The 18,731-nt window shown below is 48.4% G+C and overlaps 1 long non-coding RNA gene across 1 annotated transcript; it reads left to right on the forward strand.

Moving 5' to 3' along the window:
- Positions 1–196: 196 nt before the first annotated feature.
- On the forward strand, positions 197–5,028 carry LOC143652170 (uncharacterized). Its single transcript, XR_013160460.1, has 3 exons — positions 197–1,074; positions 1,399–1,485; positions 2,986–5,028. It is a non-coding gene; the product is annotated as an uncharacterized LOC143652170 (long non-coding RNA).
- Positions 5,029–18,731: the final 13,703 nt, after the last annotated feature.

Raw genomic sequence — 18,731 nt, forward strand, 5'->3', positions numbered from 1 at the left:
GCCGGGGCTCGCGGTCACTCCCCCATCCGGGGGCGGGGGCCCCGGGGGGCGCGGGGGCGGGGCGGGGGAGGGAGGCTGGGCTCTGGCCGCTTTCTTTCTTTTTTTTTTCCCCCGGGGGTGTTTGTTGGATTGTTTGGTTGCCAATGGGCGGTGATGCACACCCCAGATTGTGATGTTTCAGGGGGCGGTGGGCCTGGTGACGCAGCCGAGGGTTGAGCCCTCTAGTCTCAGTACCTGGTCCCAGAGCCCCCATCCCTCCAATCCCTGCTACCAAGCCTCCCTCCTCCACCCCCACCCTGTTCCCGGATAAGACGCCCCCCCAACCATCTACCTCGTGTCCTCTGTCACCCTCCCAACCCCCACCCCCGTTCTTAGGAGAGGCAGCCCCCAGGCGAGGTGAGGGGGCTTAACTCACACCCCACCCTCGACCCTTGGGGGTTTCTGATAAGTGGTGGGAGGGGCCAAGGCCTAGGTTTGGGGTAAACTAGTGCGGAGAATGGGTTGATGGGAGTCCCCCCTTCTGTCTCCAAAGTGGGATTCAGGGAAGAAGAGCCGCTCTCCTCAGTTTGGATGTTGGGAATCTTTAACCTGGGAGCCCTGCCTAAAATGTAACCCTGGTCTGGGGATGAGCCAGAAGGGCTGGGAAATTCCGTGACCCTGCCGCTGGGTCACAGGACTTTACTGAAAATGCCCATGTTGTTGGGCCTGTCTCGGTTTTTCTCCTCTCTCTTCACTGTTCCATTAACTCTTGAGAGTTCCAGGATCTCAATCTTGTTTAGGGCCCACAACTCATACCTATGGGCAAATAGTTCTTTGTTCACTTGACACCTGGGAAAAGCCAGTCTCTGAAACTACAGTATTTTCCCAAGGCCTGGAATGAGTTTGGGGTGTGAGGTCCCTAAACTCAGTGCCCTGTCCCTTCTCTGGTCTGTAAGGCCACCCAGAAAATGGTTCTAAATATGGAGTATTCCAGGAGAAAAAAACTGAGCCAGGGTGGCTGAGCGTTTAGGCATATGGGCCCCTGTTCACTATTGCCTTGTTCGCAGCACTGAAATCCTGGAAACCAGGGATGGGGTAATTATGCTTTAATTAACAGATGATTATGGAGCCCCCACGGGTGAACAGAGGTGCTCTGTGTTCTGGAGGCAGGGCCCTTGGGGAGAGTGAGTCTAGTGGCAAGTGATCCGGCTCCTTTTGGGGGAGGGAGTGGTAGGGGAGAACTGCCAGTAAGCAGGGAGACAAGATAATTGCACACGGAGATGAGTTTCAGAAAGGACAGAATCGGCTGGGCCTGAGGATGAGAGGAGCCATGGCTGGGGCAGAATCCTGGGCAGCAGGGTAGTGGAGACAGGCCCCTGGTGAAGGGGGGGTTGCCTTCTGTCTACTGCCTTCTTGTAGGCAAGGGGGCCACAGCCAGGTACAAGATGTCCCTGTGAATTGACATTCTAGCAGGAAAGGCAAGTTGAACAGGAATGAAATGCCAAGGTATGGAGCTCTAGATTGCTTTTTCTTTCTCATTTTACTTTCCAGGTTTTCAATCATAACCCCAGATTTTTATAATCAGGCAAAAAATCCAATACCTTATTTTCTACTTCAGGCCCTTTCTAGGAGTCCCCCAGCTTGCCCCAGGTATCCTCATCTGCAGCCTGGAAACCTGGAGTGTGGAGCCTCCTGGCACCATCAGGGGCTCATGAAAACCTGAGCGTGGGGTCCAGGGCTGGTGGTGGGAGCTGCGGGCTTCCTAACTTGACTGACAAATGTATGGTTATTTCACAGTGCAGGGAGCAGGGACGTTTCTGGTCCTGCAGTACCAGCGTCATACTAGCCAGGCGCAACTAATTTTGCCCCATCTGCTAGCCATCTCCCTGTTTTTAAACTTCGATTTATTTTCTGTAATTGCTGTGGGGTAAAGTTGGGCTGAAAATCATTTTATTTCCTTCCAAACCAGAGTGCCAAGAGAATCAGCCTTCCTCTCTAGCATGAGGCCGATTGCAGGAAACTTGAGGCTTTAAACCATGTCTATCTAGGATGGTTGCTGCAAGGATAGGCCATTTTTCATGATCTAAAGAAGTCTGTCCATGTGCATTGAATGCTGCCTCATTTGACAAGGAGGGGGTCATGATCAGCACTGATTACCAACTGTATACCTGATTTGTACACACACACCCCCAGCCTAAATAACTTCTTTTCTTTGCATCACTCCTCTCCATTTCAGTGTTTCCACTGAACTTGATTGGTCAAGGGGTGCTACCTCCTGGCCCATCAAGCCTAGTTTCCCACTTTTTGATCAGTGCCCCTGAGCTGCTGCAGGTCCTGCCCATACTGTGGCTACCTGCAAGCCTCTACACAATTCTGGCTCCTTTGTTTGAAATGCTCCCTGCTCTTCACCTGCCTTTCTCCTGCTCAACCATGTCCACCTTAGGAGAACTTTCTCCCCGAGGCCCAACTTAGTGCCCACGTTGCACAATTCCCAAATATTCATTTCTACCTCGTAATAGCCCATGAATCTTGCCATACTGTTTACGCATTGCATTATAATTATAAGTTTATTTGATGGCTTCCCCAAGTAAACTGTGATGTGTTTGAGAACATGGGCTATGCCTTGTATCTCTATCCAAGCACTTAGTCCAGTGCCTGGCATAGAGAGGAGGCTCAGTAGAGAATGAATGGATGATTGAATGGCTCTTATTGAAGATCCGAAATCAGAAAGTGGGATCCAAACTGACAAACAGCTGATCTCCATGTCCTGGGCCCAAGTAAATCTCTGGGGCGGTAGTAAAAATATGTGGATTTGCACTGGGCCAAGGGCAAGCTGCTGGGCACCAGACAAATAATAAGGTAAGATATGGCTTCTCCTCAGGGTGTGTGCAGCCACACAGGTCTGGAGTTCTGGCTGGGAGAGAGGGGTGTGGGACTTGCAAAGGAAATTGCTATTTGTCCCTTTGCTTGCCTTAACAGTACTCTTTTTTCTTTTGTACTTTTCAGGGTTGGGGGTGCAGAGGAGAAGTGCTCTGCTTAAAGGCTTGGCTTCCTGGGAGTTTCTGGAGAATGATTTTTATAGAAGTTGCCCAATACTGCTAGAGTCCTTGTCATTGTTTAAAACTGACTTCTGCTAAGGGAAAGGGCTTGGAGTCCAAGAATCCCAGAGAATCCCTGGATGCAATCTCAGGGCACTGAATACAACATCCCTGGCCACATATTGGCTTCCAAAACATTGGACCCGGTGCTCTTCCTGCTGCAGCTTGAGGGTGATGCTGACTTTGGGCAGAAAACCTAGAGAGTGGTGGCAGGAAACTTTGTCCTTCTGCATCCCAGACCCACTTTAGGAAAGAATAAATGCAGTGAAGATAACTTTAAAGTACCTGCCAGCCACCGCCAGCTGAGGAGTGCAGTGGGGGATGTCAGTCAGCGGAAAGCTGCCTTCTGTAGTCACTGCCATAACCTCTAGTGTGTGCCCCACCCTCTAGGGTTTGGAAAGCCCTTCCATAGCCAGTGCTCATCTCATCTTCATAGTGACCTCATTAAGCCAACGAGTCCATGGTCATTTTTAGATGGGGCTTAAAACCTCTCAGCTGCCCAAGGTCACAGAGGGAAGCCAAGCCAGTCTTTGTCCTATAGTCCTCACTGTCTGCCCATCTCTGTCCCAAATAGAACTGAGCAAGAGTTTATACTATGGACCAGACAAATATGTAGCAATTTGTCAGTGGTCATATGTACCTCTCTATTGTCATGTTTATATAACTTTTCCCAAAACTCTCAGCTCCAGTAAAGTCAGTGTTCATCAGTATGTGAAAACCAATTGGAGTTTCAAATTAATTCCAGCTCAGAGGTTATAGTGGATCTCAGCTAGAGTAAGCAATGATTAGACCAAGAACATCTCCTGGGCAGGGGGTCTGCATTATGATGTCACAGGCTGTGCTGTAAAGACCCCCCTCCCCAGCCTCATTTATCCATCCAACAAATATTCATTGAATGCCAACCCATGGCCTGGCTCTGAGGCTAAGTCTTGGGGATCCAACCATGAACAAGACCCCAAATCTGCCTGCAAGAAGGGGGCCTTGGCTCTCTGTAGGTCTGACTCAGGGATTTGGACCAAGTCATAAGGGCAGAGGGAGCCTTTGGAGGATCATCCATTGTCCAAATGCTTCTGCACATCCACATCCTCGAAAACACCTTGAAAGCAGGGCTAGTTGATCTTTGTATCCTGAGAGCCCAACCCCATGCCAAACCTCTAGTAGACACTCTATAAGTGTTTGTTACATGCATGAATAAATCAATTATACTTATGCTTCACCAAGCAGTAACTCTTCATACTCATTAAGCAACAGGCTCCTCAGGGGAGTCAGTGCCTCTTCTGAGACTTAGGAATGAAGGTGTCTGTGTGTCTGCTAAAGATCTTCCTGCTAAACTCTCCCTTAAGTTGTTACCTGCCTCCAGGAACCTTGCAGGGCTTCATGGGAAGCCTGGTAGTAGAGAGAGATGCTGAGAAACAAGTGAAATCCAAGTTCAAGCAAAAGGACGGAGGGCATGTGGTGTTGTGGTCAGTGGACAGTCAGAGAAGGAGCCAGTTCTGCTTTGACTACTCATGGGCTATATGGCTTTGGGCAAGTTCTTAACCTCTCTGGGCCTCCATGCTCTCATCAGAAAAATGAGGCCATGCCATTCTACCTGGCAAGATTGCTGTGAGATGAGAGATACGTAGGTGGAGAAGAGATGCTATTCTTCAATAAGGTTCAAACAAAATGAACTGTATTTGGAGGAAAAACTACCCCTGAACTTGGGAGACTACCTGTAATGTTAAATGTTAATGTATTTGCTGGTATTTTATTAATTTTTTTTTATGGTGTGTGGAGGTGTTGGTGGGTGGTTCAAAAAAAGCACACCTGCTTCCCTAAGTAGACAGCACCGGATGCCCCAATTTCCACAAATAAAGCACTTCATTTCTTCCAGGTTTGAGTCGTCAAAGGCTGCTTCCCTGGTGACAGCTCTGTTAATTTTTTTTGCAGACATTAGAACACTATTTTAGGAGAGTACATTTTCCAGTAAAGCAGATGATAAAAACATTTTTCCCCACAAAGTGTGATGTTGGCAATGTGAAGATGAGGGGAGAGATAGGATGCTGCCCAGGGTGGAAAAAAAATATGTTTGGAATGACATTGCAGAAATATATATTAACATTTTGGAATCAAGAGCAAACTTTGTGGCTGATAATCTCAGGAGAGGTGTTTTAAAGCCAAAGCTTGGTATAAATAAAATCACTAGGCCAGACCATAAAGCTGATGGTCCCTGAACTGCCAGTGCAGGAGACTCCATTTCCACAAACGTCTTATGCTTCTATTATACACCACACAGCTAACGTTCACCCAGCATTCACATCTGCCAAGCATTGCGTCAAGCGCTTTACATTTGTTGTATAATTCAATCGTCCCAACAACCCTCTGAGGGAGGTACTATTGTCATCTTGATTTTACTGACCAGGTTCAGGATCATGCTCAAGGGCACATGGGGCTTTGGTTAGCCACGGAGGGCCTCAATCTCAGATATTATACAGAAACCAAGTCTGTTCTCTCTGCTGCACACCAGCAGCCTTTGAACTTTTTGAACTGGTCCAGGTTACTAAGTGCAACAGTTCAAGTTACTGATTCATTGGAAAATAAGTTCAGCCAATTGTTGGGTTTGTGTCAACAAGACCACCCCTGGCAAGGTCAGGAACAAAAATTGTCTCTCCACTGCCCTCTAAAGGAAGGTGTATTTTGTGTGGGGTGCTTGAGAGCTGACCTCTGAGCATCCCAAATGGCAGTATCACCTTGTGAAGAAACCCCTGAGAGCTTCTGCTAGCAAAGGATGTAGGCTTTGTGTTGTTCCTGGATTTTAGATTCCAAAGGGGAGAGGGTAGAAGGCTTCATCCAAATCAGCCACAAGTCCCATCAGTTCATAAAGATCTCCTAAACTCTTCATGGTACCTAGTGTCCAAAGATGCCCGCCATCCTTTCTTCTCCTTATACCTGCACACTGCTCCTTATAGGAATAATAGAATCTAATGTCCCTTCCCTTAAATCTGGACTGGGTTTAAAGATTGACATGGTCGAGGGGATGGGGTGGTATCTCCGAGATGGGGTTGTGAGAAGCCTTGCAGCTTTGGAATGAGCTTCTTAGAACACTTGCTCTGGGGGAAGCTAGCTGCCATTTAATCAGAGACTGTGAAGAAGTCAAGCCAGCCACATGGGGATGGAGAGAGAGATATCCCACCAGGGCCCAAGGCCTCCAACCAGCCCAGCTTAGGCACCAGGCCCATGAATGAAAAAGAAAGTCATCTTGGACAAAAGCTCGTCTTCAGCCCAGTTGAGCTTTCAAGTGGCTCCAGCCCAGCTGCTACTGCAAGAGAGACCGCACATTAGAACTACCCACCTGTGCCTAGGGAACCCTCAAAATCATGATAAGGACAATCATTGCTGTTTTAACCCACAAGTTTTGTTAAAACACCATCCACTTTTCTCACATCCACTGGCCTGGCCCAGGCCACCTCATCTCACAAAACCCTACCACCAATGCCTATCTCTCTAATTCCTCTGAAGCCCCAACCTTATACTTCAGCCATCAAGTACCACCAGCTCGTCTCACTCTCTGGCTTCCCATCACATTTCTTACGAAAACTGGTCTCCTTACCATGTCCACAAGGCTCTACAGAGTTAGGTCCCTCCCCTAATGTGTTTCCCCACCTCTCTTTCTAGCCACCTGCTCCCTTCATCTCCTCAAAGAACTATTTTATATGCAAACTCTATGACCCAGCTAGGTCTACACTGAGCAGAAATGTGGACATAGATTCCCCAAAAGATGTGTCAAGAGTATTCATAGCTGTGTTATTCTTTATAGGCCCAAACTGGAACCAATCCAAACATCCATCAAGGAAAGAATATATAAAGAATGGACCTGTCTTCATCAATGAGAAGAAAAGAATGACACGGATGAGCCTTATAGCTATAGTGGGGAGCAAAAGAAGCATCCTATAGGACCCCAGTGAGAAAAAGTTCAAAAACCCACACAACTTCTATGGCGATAGAAGTCAGGCTACTGGAGAGAGATGGACCTGGGAAAGAGTATAAAGGGGTTTTCTAGGCTGCTGGTCATAATTTGTTTCTTATATGGGTTTGGTTACACAATGTAATTAATTGCCAGTTTGTACATTTTTCTGGATATATGTTCAATAAAGAGTTAAAAAATAAACGCACAGCTTTCCCTCCTCCCAAAAGATTTTATACATACTCTTGCCTCTACCTGTAATTCTCTGCCTTCTCTTAGTTTTTTTCCCCTGGTTAACTACTGCTGTTCACACCTAGCTCAACCATCCCTTCATTGGGGGCCCTTTCCCTATTGTATCAGTTAGCCTTGGTGTGCAGCAAACCGCCCCAAAACATAGTGACCTAAGGCAGCCATCATTAATTAGCTCAGAATTCTTGGGATAGTGATTTGGGTGGCTCTTCTGGTGAGTTTTCCTGGACTCACTCCAGCATCTGCAGTTAGTTGGCACCTGGGCAGGGCTGGATGCCTTAGGGTGGCCTTACGTGCTTGGCAGTTCGCACATGGCTGATGAGAACAGATCAGTCTGTCTAGTAGGCTACCTTTTGTTCTTCATGTCATGGTCTCAGAATTCCACATGGGGCAAAAAAAAGGACAGTCTTCAAGGTGCAAGCTCTTTTTAAGCCTCTGCTTGCATCTCATTTACTAGTATCCCATTGGCCAAAACAAGTCATATGCCCAAGCCCAAATTCAAGAGTTGAAGAAATAAACTCAACCCCTCCATGGGCCATATCTTTGAAAATAATCCATCGCTCCTGCCCTGCCCCGACCCCCATGTAGAGGTAGAGGACAGATTCCCCTGTTAAATACTCTCACCATTCTCTGATCTGCCCCACCTATGGCCACTTGTAATTGTCTACATGTTTTAGGAGCTTCTTGTTCTCTTTCTCTTCCATTTACCTATGACCACAAGAGCGAGGACTTGTGTTTGCTCACCCAGGGTCCTGCTGGCTGGCACCCCCCAGCGCTAAAGAAACATTTGGTGAAGGATGTAAGAAAAAGAGAAGGAAAAAAGAGAGTGAGGGAGGAAGAGAGAAGTTTGGGAAAACAGAGGTACTTCTTTAGGTGGACAAATTAGTTTATCTCTGGGAAACTGGGTCCCGTACAAATACCCTGAACCCACTATTCTCATTTTAGACGCTGCATCTTGGCTCACCTTTTCCCCCAGATTTGAACCTCAGTTTTCTTCAGCTGTAAAGTAAGGACAATGATGCCCATCTCATGGTTTGTTGCATAGATTAGAAACAACATATGGCATGTGCTTGGCACAGCTTCTGCCACATAGCAGGTGTTCAAAAATGGTACAACATTTTAGGAAGCTTTTCCTCCCCCCTCCCCTGGTAGATGTGGACTCTAGACACATGTACCTCTGAACTTGTAAATCTACCTGTGCTAGCTAACCTGTAGTAAGAAACCACTATCTCATTACCCTTGCGCTTTCTTTTTTATCACTTTTCACAAGCTGATGTTACCTTCTTTATTTCTTCATTTTCTCTCTCTTCTCTGCCCACAGGGCTGCCCCTGCTAAAATGCAGTCCTGGGGGCCTGGAATTTATCTGTCTTGTTCATCCCTGGATTCTAGGGCTTAGAATGCTGCCTAGCCCTTGGTGGGCCCTCAATTAAAACTGGTTGGGGAAATGAATGAATGAATGAATGAACAAATGAATGAACTCATGCTCATCTTCTGCATTTATTAGTCTTACTCCTTAATCAATCTCAGCTCCTGGCACACAGTCACTAGCATAGGTTCAGCAGTGATTGCAGAATGAATCTTCTTATCAGTCCCTTTTATTTTTTCATTTATAGAATAGGCTGGTGCACCAAATCAGATTAACATTAATGAAGTTTTCCAGCTCCAGTGGGTGCTGTGTTGCTATTAATATGGTGACTACCTTTTCTCATTCCTTGTCTGCTGGAAGTTGGTTCCCTGCTTCCTCCCCAGTGGCCTCAGAGAGTATTTGATGAATAGGATTGGCAGAGACACAGTAATCAGAGAAGACCAGGCCTCCATTCAAATGTCCAATTTCTTTGCTTTTACAATTTGTACTTTGCATGAATCCAAATTTGCCTGGTTTCTGAAAATGCACACAGACATGAAATAGAATGAGAGAGAACATCACATGGGGGGGATTTGTGGCTGGGAGAGAGATGAGTTTCTAGGAGGGCCTCAATACCAGAGAAGTCTGTCACGCCACCGCTGACATCCAGCTCCTACGTGAGGAATGGGCTCTTCTTGTCTGGAGGACTCCAGGTCTCGCGAGTGGGGCAGGTTGTCAGCTCATCCAATTGGAAAGGCAGGTTCTCCACCCAACACCTAATTTTGAGAGGAGAGAAGTCCAGATCCTCTGAGAAAGGGTGACCTTTACCAGCTAGGGCACATTGTTGAACTGAGCTCCCCCTCACTGCAGCAATGGGGAAATTGTTTTCAAATGCCGCCAATTTTGGTGACGCGCCCCAGGTGAGAAGGCAGAAGGTTCTGGCTAAATCTCAGCCACAACGTTCCCCAGCCAAAAGGGTACCTGGCAGCCCATACCTGAGAGGAGAGCTCATTTTCTGAGGTCAGTTGACAAGCATCTGGAAACCAAGACTTGTCTGACCATTTCCCATAATTTCTCCTTGATTTTATTTGTCCTCCTGCCTCAGAACTGTTCTTTTTTCTTTTCTTTTCTTTTTTTTTAAGAAAAACAAAAATTAAATCCTCATATCTCTCTTCAAGAGTGAAGGGCAGGCCATATTCCAGCATCTGATAACCTGTCCACCCCCAAAATTATTTCAAGCGATTCCCCATAATACTCTTTCAGAGGAAAACCAGAACCCAGAGAGCTAAAAATGTGCTGTGGGATTCCCAAGGAGGCCATGTGGAGGTAACCAGTGCCCCAAGGGAATGAGGCTGCTTGGGATGAGCCCCTGCATGTGGCTGCCCCTGGGACTTCAGCTGGGTCCCATAGTGCCCATGGCTGGAGCTATTTAGTGTCTAAAGATCGGGTCCCAATCTGGAAAAGGGGCCGGCCCCCAACACGAAGTGTGAATGAAGGCCTGCATGTCCCACTCCTTCCCCCATGGAAGGAAACACCTGCCGACATCCGAGGAGCAGCCTCAGATGGCCTGTCCCCATCCAGTTCCACCTGCAGGACCGTCCAACCTGCTCCCCAGCCCTCAGCACACTCCAGGGCTCGCCATGCCCTGTGGTCTGAGGCTAACAGGAACAGCTGCAGTGTACCCTGTGCCTGGCACACACCACAGCCCCACATCCACACCATGTCCCAGTCAGATGGGTGTCATTGTCCCCATCTGACAGCTGGGGAAACTGAGGCTGTGAAAAGGGAAGAGTCGTATCTGTGTGTTGATTTTTCCTGCCCATAGACTCCTCCCTCCATCCTGACTTCTTCTGGAGGAATTGCTTCTTCCCCGTGCTGGGCTCGTGGTGGGATTATCCCACGGTGCTCCTCCCCACTGGCCAGGGGCCACCCCGACGCAGCTCTGTCCATCAGAGGCACTGTCTCTGTCCCTGGAATTTCTCTCTCCAGCTTAGGGAGAAAAGCACTGAAAGAGGCTGAAGATGACTTACCCCAAGGAGAAGGACAGTGTCCTATACTGAGGAGACCTTCATGTCAGTTCCTGCCACCTGGCCCTACCTCTGCCCTAACTCTCGCCACCCAGGCAACCTTATGCTGCCCTCAGAGCCTGGGCCTCCACTTTCCTTTCACTTTTGAGATCCTTTTGGGCCTGCCGTGCCTGCATAAGATAGCCAGGTTGGTTTCTGTTGCTTGCATCCCCCAAACTCTGAGTGCCACAGGAAGTGACTCTCAGGCCACCAGCTGAGGAGTGGCAGAGTCCAGACCCCCATCACCGGGCTTCCAGGCTAACCTCTTCCCACTACCCCGTGCGGCTGGCCCTGGGGCAGCCCTGCATGTTGGATAGGCTTCCAGTGTGTGTATGGGGGGGACAGCATCAGCAAAGGCCTAGTGAGGGGGATACATATGATCCCAGAGTCACGGAGCCAGCGTGGAGACCCAGGTGCTGGAGCAGAGCTTCGAAGGCCCCCCGCGAGGCTGACCGTGGAAGTCCAAAAGTCACGCATGGAGACATGCCCGCTTTCGGTATAAAAATTTCTAGTTTGCTCCCATTAGAAAACTATTTTGCTATTCAAGTCCCCCCTTCAGCATATATATTTCAAAGACAAAATTCACAGGAGGCCTTCCTGAAATATGTTTCCTTATTTTACTTAGTAATGGTGGAATATTGACTACCGTGTAATATTCTGTGAGGGAAAGCTCTCCTCCCGCCCTTCCTACCAGGATTAAAAAAGAACACCGGCCCAGGTTTCAGTCTTGCCCCTGCTCCTTACCAACTAAGCGATCTCGGGCAAGGCCCCCCCATTTTCTCACCCTCAGCGCGCGCTGGACCACACGAGGACTGGGGGCCAAGAATGGGCTTCGGAGTGAGAGAGATCCCCATTCTCGCTCTCACCCGTTCATTTCATTCACTCCCTGTGGGACCTTCAACTGCGAGTCTCACTTTCCCAGTCTGGGAAGAGTGAGATTCGCACCACAGGTGCCATCGATCGGGGTGTGAATGTAATGAGCCGAGTCTGAGAACCTGGCTTAGGGCTTGCCTGGCACCACTTGTTTCCCGTCCCCGCCCTTTTGCAGTTTGATGGCACTCAGCTCCTCACACTGATGAGCCATCAACCCAAAGCAGGTCCTGGGGCAACACAGGCGGCTGCCCACACGCAGCCATGCCCAGCCCCTGTCCTCCTCGTCCCCTCCCCTTTCCCCCCACAGAAGCTCCGATTGCTGTGGACTCACTTTCCCAGACTCCGTTGCAACGCTCAGTGGCCATGTGACCCAGTTCTGACCAAGGAGATGAAAGCGGAAGTGTCACTTTCATCTCATTGGCCCCTAGGGACTTTTAGGAAAGATTTTCCTCCATGGAAAAAGTTAAGAGGCTCTGAGTAAAGCCTTCTTTCTTCCTACCTGTGAACATTGTCATGTGAGGATGCTAAGTGCAAAGTTTAGGAGGCCGCAGCTGGCTTTGTGGAGCCTGAGCTCAGAAGGCCCCCTGCTTGGGGTTTAATGCTCTGTGGTTCCTGGCTTCAATTTCTTAATAAATTTATCTTTGAATTTGTCCAATGAAACATAGGAGCCTGCCCTGGGAGCTGGGAGCCCCAGTTCATGGATGACCCTGCTTTCTACTGCCTCCCCATCTCCCCAAGAGGGGATCTTGGCCACCTGCTCACCTCCCTTGGTCACCTGCTCATCTCCTCCTGGAGCCCCAGGCCCTGCCCAGCCTCCCCCTCCCCACCTTATGCCCACCATTGGCCTTCACCTCAGTTATTGCAAGTGCTGGTTCAGGGTTGGGCAATGTGCCATGGGGCAGGGCAGCACTGTCCCTGTTCTGAGTTGGCAGTGCCACCACACATTTAGCAGGTGACTTGGTGGGAGCAAGTGTCTTGCCCACTTCCAATCCAGCTATCAAGTGCATCCTGTTAGGGAAGGGGGCGGGAATTGTGGGCTGTTGCAAGGAAAAATGAGGCCAGGGATGACACACCAGTTTCATGGAAGGGGGACCCTGGCAGCCAACTGCTGAGTTGCAGGGCACCTGTGTGCACTCGTGCGGAAGCACAGTTGTTAAATAGCAACCAGGAACACCTTGATAGGTTGAGAAAGAGACTGTGGAAGAAAGGGAAGTTTTACATTTTAGTACTTTTATGACTTTTCCTACTTTTTAAACAAGGATCCTGCATTTTTATTTTGCACTGATGCCTGCCAATTATGTAGCCAGTTCTGGCTGAGGCAACACATCTGGCAACCAAAAGCCAAGAGACTGGGTGTGACAGAGCCAAAGGATAGGAAGAAGGTGGAGTCTCAATTTATAAAGCTGGTTATACGAATCCTGGGAGAGTCTCCTCTCAGCCCTGCTGCTGGATGAGATAAACATTATCTTCATTGTTTCAGCCCCTGTTAATTGAGTATCATGTTACTTGCAGCCCAAACCATCCTAACACAAAACCATTTTATTTTATTCTCAAAATGATGCATTAGACCCCTGTTGACAGGTTGACGGATGGCACAAGAGACAGTGGTGTACATGTTTCCTTTAGACATTTTAAAAAAAGAGAGCTCCTCTCGGGTCCTCAAGCTGCTGTCAGCTTTTGACCTTTCATTAATACAATAATTTCACAACTCATATTACAGTGCCATCTTATATGATTCTGATGTCAGTATTATTTCCTTTACTTTCCATATATGGAATCTGAGGCTCAGACAAAGTAATTCATTTAAGGTCACACAGCTCATAAGTGTTCGAGACAGAGATCAAATCCCATTATCTCTCATGTCTAGAACAGCCCTAGTTTTTCTGCCACATCCTATGGTCTCTCGTGGAGGAATAATTTGCTCCTTTACCGTTCTCTCCCCTTGTCGTCGTACCTTCTGGAGTTCCTTTCCTCAATTTTTGTTTTACATGGGCAGGCACCAGGAATCGATCCCCGGTCCTCTGGCATCGTAGGCAAGCATTTCTGCCTGCTGAGCCACCGTGGCCCACCCTCTGGAGCTCCTTTCCCTTTTTTTCTCTCATGCTGGCAGTGAGGATCTTCCTCTGACACCCTATGTACAGCTGCTGCTCATCGCACTCAGCCTCTGGAGGGAAGGGGACAGAGTGACAGCACAACTGAAGCCAGTGCAGAGCGCCCAGCGCCCGGCTTTCCCCCTGCTGGTCCCCTGTGCTCTCTTTCTTCTCCATGTATCTTTCCAGGACTCCCCACTTCCTGTTCACCCGGAGAAGATGCCCAGCCTCTCCTTGGCTGATCTTAGGACCAGAAATCCTATTGTGGTCTGAGCCACAGTAGGTGGATGCCCTCCCAGCGCCCCTGTGTGTGTGTGGGGGGGGTGGTGGTGGGCACTCTTGCACCCTTTGTCAGAAATGCACCCCTCTCCAGCTGTTTGGGGGAAGGAAACCAGGCAGCCGTTGATGGTGATAGCTGGAACTGTGGCCAATTTTCAGTAATTGGTGGTATTTGCCAGAGAATGCCTGCATATCACAGCTGCTTCTTTGTGCTGCCTTTGATCTCTACCAGTTTTGGGGAGACGCAAAATACTGTTGTCATCTTCAATTATTCTAAGGGGCAGAGTGGCCTTGACCTTGTCACCAGGTGTCCCCAGCCCATATGAGGCAGCAGCATCCACAGAGAAAGGCCAGGTGATGGACAAGGCAAGTCCTCAGGCCCAATCCTGGGGAATGGGGTTTCTGGAACCCCAGCTGATGTTATGTTCAAAAATGGGACCCCAGAGCTGAGGGCTGGGGGGAATGTGTTAGCAAACAATAAAAAGTACAGGCCGCTTAATGCTTCCTTTGTGCTAAACTCATCCCTTCTGTATGCATGTGGACAATGCCTCTGTGAGACTGTATAATTATCCCCATTTTATAGAGGAAGAAAATGAGGCTCAAAAATCGTCACAGAGCAGGTAACTGGCACAGCCAGTGGTGACGGTGGGGAGATGTTTTTCAACCCCAGCTTTGCCTGGCTTGGGTTCTGAGCACTTTCCATGTTGTAGAGCAACTTCGATCTGCAGTTGAGACGCAAGTTCCGTCTTCCCTACGAGGCTCTGAGTTCCTTGAGGATGGGAATGGGGTGTCATTCACATCCACATCTCCCACAGCAACTGGCACAGAGCTGGGTGTGGTGTGCAGGTGCATCTCAATGCTGGCAAGCTCCAGAGATCTGAGCTGTGGTCCTCTTCTTTTTCCTTTTACTCCCCCGCTTTGGTGATCTCACCCAGCCTTGTTGCTCTAATACATCATCTATACACTGAGAACTCCCAAATGTCTAACTCATATCTAACTGCCTACACCAGTCTCTGCTTGAAGTCTAAGCAGAATCTCACATTCAACACATCCAAAACCCCTTCCCTTATCCCCCCTCCCAAACTGGCTCTTCCCACAGTCTTTCGGATCCTAATATTTGGGTACTCCATCCCTCCAGGTGCTCGGAAAAACCTCATGGTTGTTATCGTCTCCTTTATTTTTCTCACATTTCACATTCAATCCACCAGGATATTCTATCAATTTTACCTAAAAAAAACCTCCTAATCCAGCCATTTCTCCCACTCCCACTGCCATCGCATTTCTCGCTGGGATTATGGCTTCATTTTCCAACGAGTCTCCCTGCCCAGCCCAGCAGCCAGAGGCATCCTGACAACACTTCCTTCAGATGGCATCGTCTTTCGGCTCCACCCCTCTGATAGCTGCTCATCTCCCCTGCATGACTGACTGAGGTCATAGGCAAAGCACCTGCCATCCCTGAAAGGGCGGCGGCGGTGGTGGTGGTGGTGGAGAAGAGCAGGGAGCCAGAGAACACAGAGAGAACAGTATTTCCTGGGCCAGGATGGATGCCAAATAAAATGACAGCTCAAGGAAGGTCTGAGCGCCACTATGGGGAGTGTTTCCCATGGAGTGCCCTATTTATTACCCAAATTCATGTGGGGATGAAGATGCTCCCCACATGAATGCTTGCTCCTCAAGCTTCCTTGGAGTCTTCCTTGGAGTGCCCCTCCCCCAGCCCTGTCCCTCCCCTCCTCCAGGTCCTAAGGAAAGCTCATTGTCAGTAGGTCTGGGCACACCCCTTGACATGGAATCCTACCCTGTCAACACCAGGGCAGCCCCAGGGAAGAGCGAGACCACCTCTCCATTTTATAGATGAGGAGACTGAGGCCCAGAGGGGGGACAGGAACCCCACAGCCTAGGGGCACCATCCAGGCTTGACCCAGGTCCTCAGATTTCCTGCCTGCTGCTTCTCCCCCCACAACAGGCCCTGGGCTCTGAGAATCCTGCAGCTGGAAAGGAACATAAGGGTTCTTGGGCTGCTGCCGACATCTGTGTCTTTTGGGACACTTAGGTCTGATTTGAGTTGATGCATTTCTAGCAGGGGAGAAATGCTTCTTATTCATGTTAAATATTTCAGACCTATAAGTGTAAAGAAAAATATAATGAGTACTTGGATGACCACCCCTTGGCTTGAGACATGAATAACAGAAACAGAATTCCCCTCTGTACCCTCCTCAGTTTCATACTTCCCCCTTCCTCTGCAGATGTGAACACTATTCAGAATTTGCTATTCCGTATTCCTGTGAACATCTTCATACTTTATATCCCTTAATGACAAAAGAGTTTTATTTTATACATTTTAAACTTTGCATAATGCAATATATCCTTCTTCAAAGCATTTCAATGCTGATAGGCACACTCAACTTTATTCTCTGCATGATTAACCCGAAACATATTTCTCCTTTCTCTTCTTTAGGTTGTTTCCAGTTTTTTGCTTCTATAAACAATGTTGCAAAGTGGTTCAATCACGTGGACCCCTTGTGCACCTATGATGCTTTGTTTTTTAAAGGATATTTGTGTAAGCTGAACATGGAAGCAAAGGAGGGATCCCAACCCCTCTCTGAGCCTGGGTAAAATGAACGGTGAGAAAAGGTAGCCCCAAAGGTCCCGTGATTACCTGAGCCTATGCTTGATGAAATCCAAGTGTCTCATGCATCACACAAGGTTCAGGAGCCTTGCTGGCTCTCCCGACCCCGAGCAGTGCTTCCAGCTTCTGGAATTTGTTAGAAATGTGAATTCTTGGGCCCCATCCCAGATCTACTGAGTGAGAGGCTCCGGGGGTGGGATGCAGTGCTTCCACGTTCTGACAGGCGTCCAGAAGATTCTGCTGCACACTCAAGTTTGAGAATTACTGCAGGGCAGAACCCGGTTCAATCTTCTTGCCCTGAAATTCGCGGTCTTTTAGCTGGCTTTGTCCTCGAGCATGTCGGACCCACGTACGAGTACAAGGCAGTTATGATCAGTGGAAAAAGACAGGCCCTAACAATGGGCTATGGAAGCACAGGGCAGGGGGTTCTTTCTGCCTGGGGGATGGGGAAGGCTTCCAGGGAGAGGTGCTGCTGGTGCTTGGCTTTGAACCTTGAGTCTATTATGCTGATCAGGTGCCTAATACACACAGAGAGCAGTGGCTGCAGCGCTGTCTCTGGGGGAGAGTGTACAAGAACGAGGGTCCTCCCTGCATCCCGCCAAGGGTGTGACTCAGCTCTGAGGCAAGCACATTTGCATGCCAGCAACCTTTCCTGACCTGTGTAGCAGGTCTTAGAGATGTAGTGAGAGACTCCATATCCGCATTCTCTGCATTACAAAATGCAAAATGCATGTTCTAACAGGGCAGGCAATTAACAAATATGCAAATGCAAAGTCTCTGGGGGAGCAGCCCAGGGATTACTATTGTTCATTATGAAATAATAAAGACCTGCACCTGCTTCATCCTCTCTGGCTCATGCAAGTTCAAAAGATACAAATCATTTTTAATATTAGCCTGAACTAAAGGAGGCCCACATGCAATTGCAAACCACCCTAAGTCAGCAGCAGGTCAGCTCTAGCCCATCCCCATTTTCTGGACTCTTGGTCCTGAGCTTAGGCTCATGGACTATCTTGATTTTTCCCCTTGGGATCCTGCAAGGTAGATGCTATTATCACTGATTTACAGACCCAGGAAGGTGAAGCCATTTGCTCATAGTATCACAACCAGCTCGCCAAAGTGTCTGCTTGTAGCCCCTACACTGCCCGGAGATACTGGAAATTAGGCAGACCCACAGAGCAATCACAGGCTGATTCCTCTCTTTCCTGGTTTATCCAGTACCCACTTCTCCTTTTCTGGCCAAGCAGCCAGAACTGACTTGACCACTGGTTGCCACTGGTTCCATCCTGTCCTTTCCCCACTGTGCTGCCACTGTGCACTGCTGCCCTCTGGGAACACACCCAGAGACCTTTGCACAGCATTTTGCAAAGTTATTTGCCCAGAAACTTTTTGCATCTTTTTTGTCCTCTTGCCAGAGGCTTCTGTGTACATAGCTCAGCTCCGTGCTGTGTTATTTCCTTATAGACTCCAAGGCAATTTTTATTCTCCTTCTATGTTGCTTTTCTTTCTATATTTCTATGACCATTTCCTCCTTCCTTTTTTATAGTTCTCTGTCTTTATAACTATGTCTATACCTCTATTTATAGGTTTACATAGGTGCAATTCCTCTTTCTTAAAGAATTACAAGAGAAGGCCAGGATCTGAAGCCACAAAAGAGAATGGTTTGTCTATCCCACCTAAGACTACCTCAAAAATAATCACAGCAAGCAGGTCAGGTCCAATGTGAAGTTTCCAAAAAGCAAATTCCAGATCCAGGCATACGTGGAGAGAATCAAAGCACTCACTCTCAGGCTAGGAGGGCTCAGTTCCCTGAGGCTCACCAGCTCTGAGATCTTGGGCAAACTGACCTCATCTCTGGCTCTCCCTGTGAAGGGAGATGGTACAAGGAGGTGGAAGAAGCCACATGGGTTTCAGCATCAGAAAGCCTGGGGTTCAGATTCCAGCTCTGCCAGTTTCTCAGGCAAGCTCCTTACTGCCCAGTTTCCTCTGTAAATAATAATAATAATAATAGTGATGTTTACTGGGCAAAGTGCTTGAGAGGGTAAAAGTCATAAAGTTCACAAAAAACCTCACACAGTGCCAGACATCAAACTTCCTTATGGTTTGATGCCAGTAAGATGGGGAGTGTGGGTGGCATTTGGCAAATACACAATGCAGCACCACTCTGGGTTGCTGTTTGCAGCCT

This window comes from Tamandua tetradactyla, chromosome 12 (genome assembly GCF_023851605.1).
Source record: "Tamandua tetradactyla isolate mTamTet1 chromosome 12, mTamTet1.pri, whole genome shotgun sequence".
Taxonomy (NCBI): domain Eukaryota; kingdom Metazoa; phylum Chordata; class Mammalia; order Pilosa; family Myrmecophagidae; genus Tamandua; species Tamandua tetradactyla.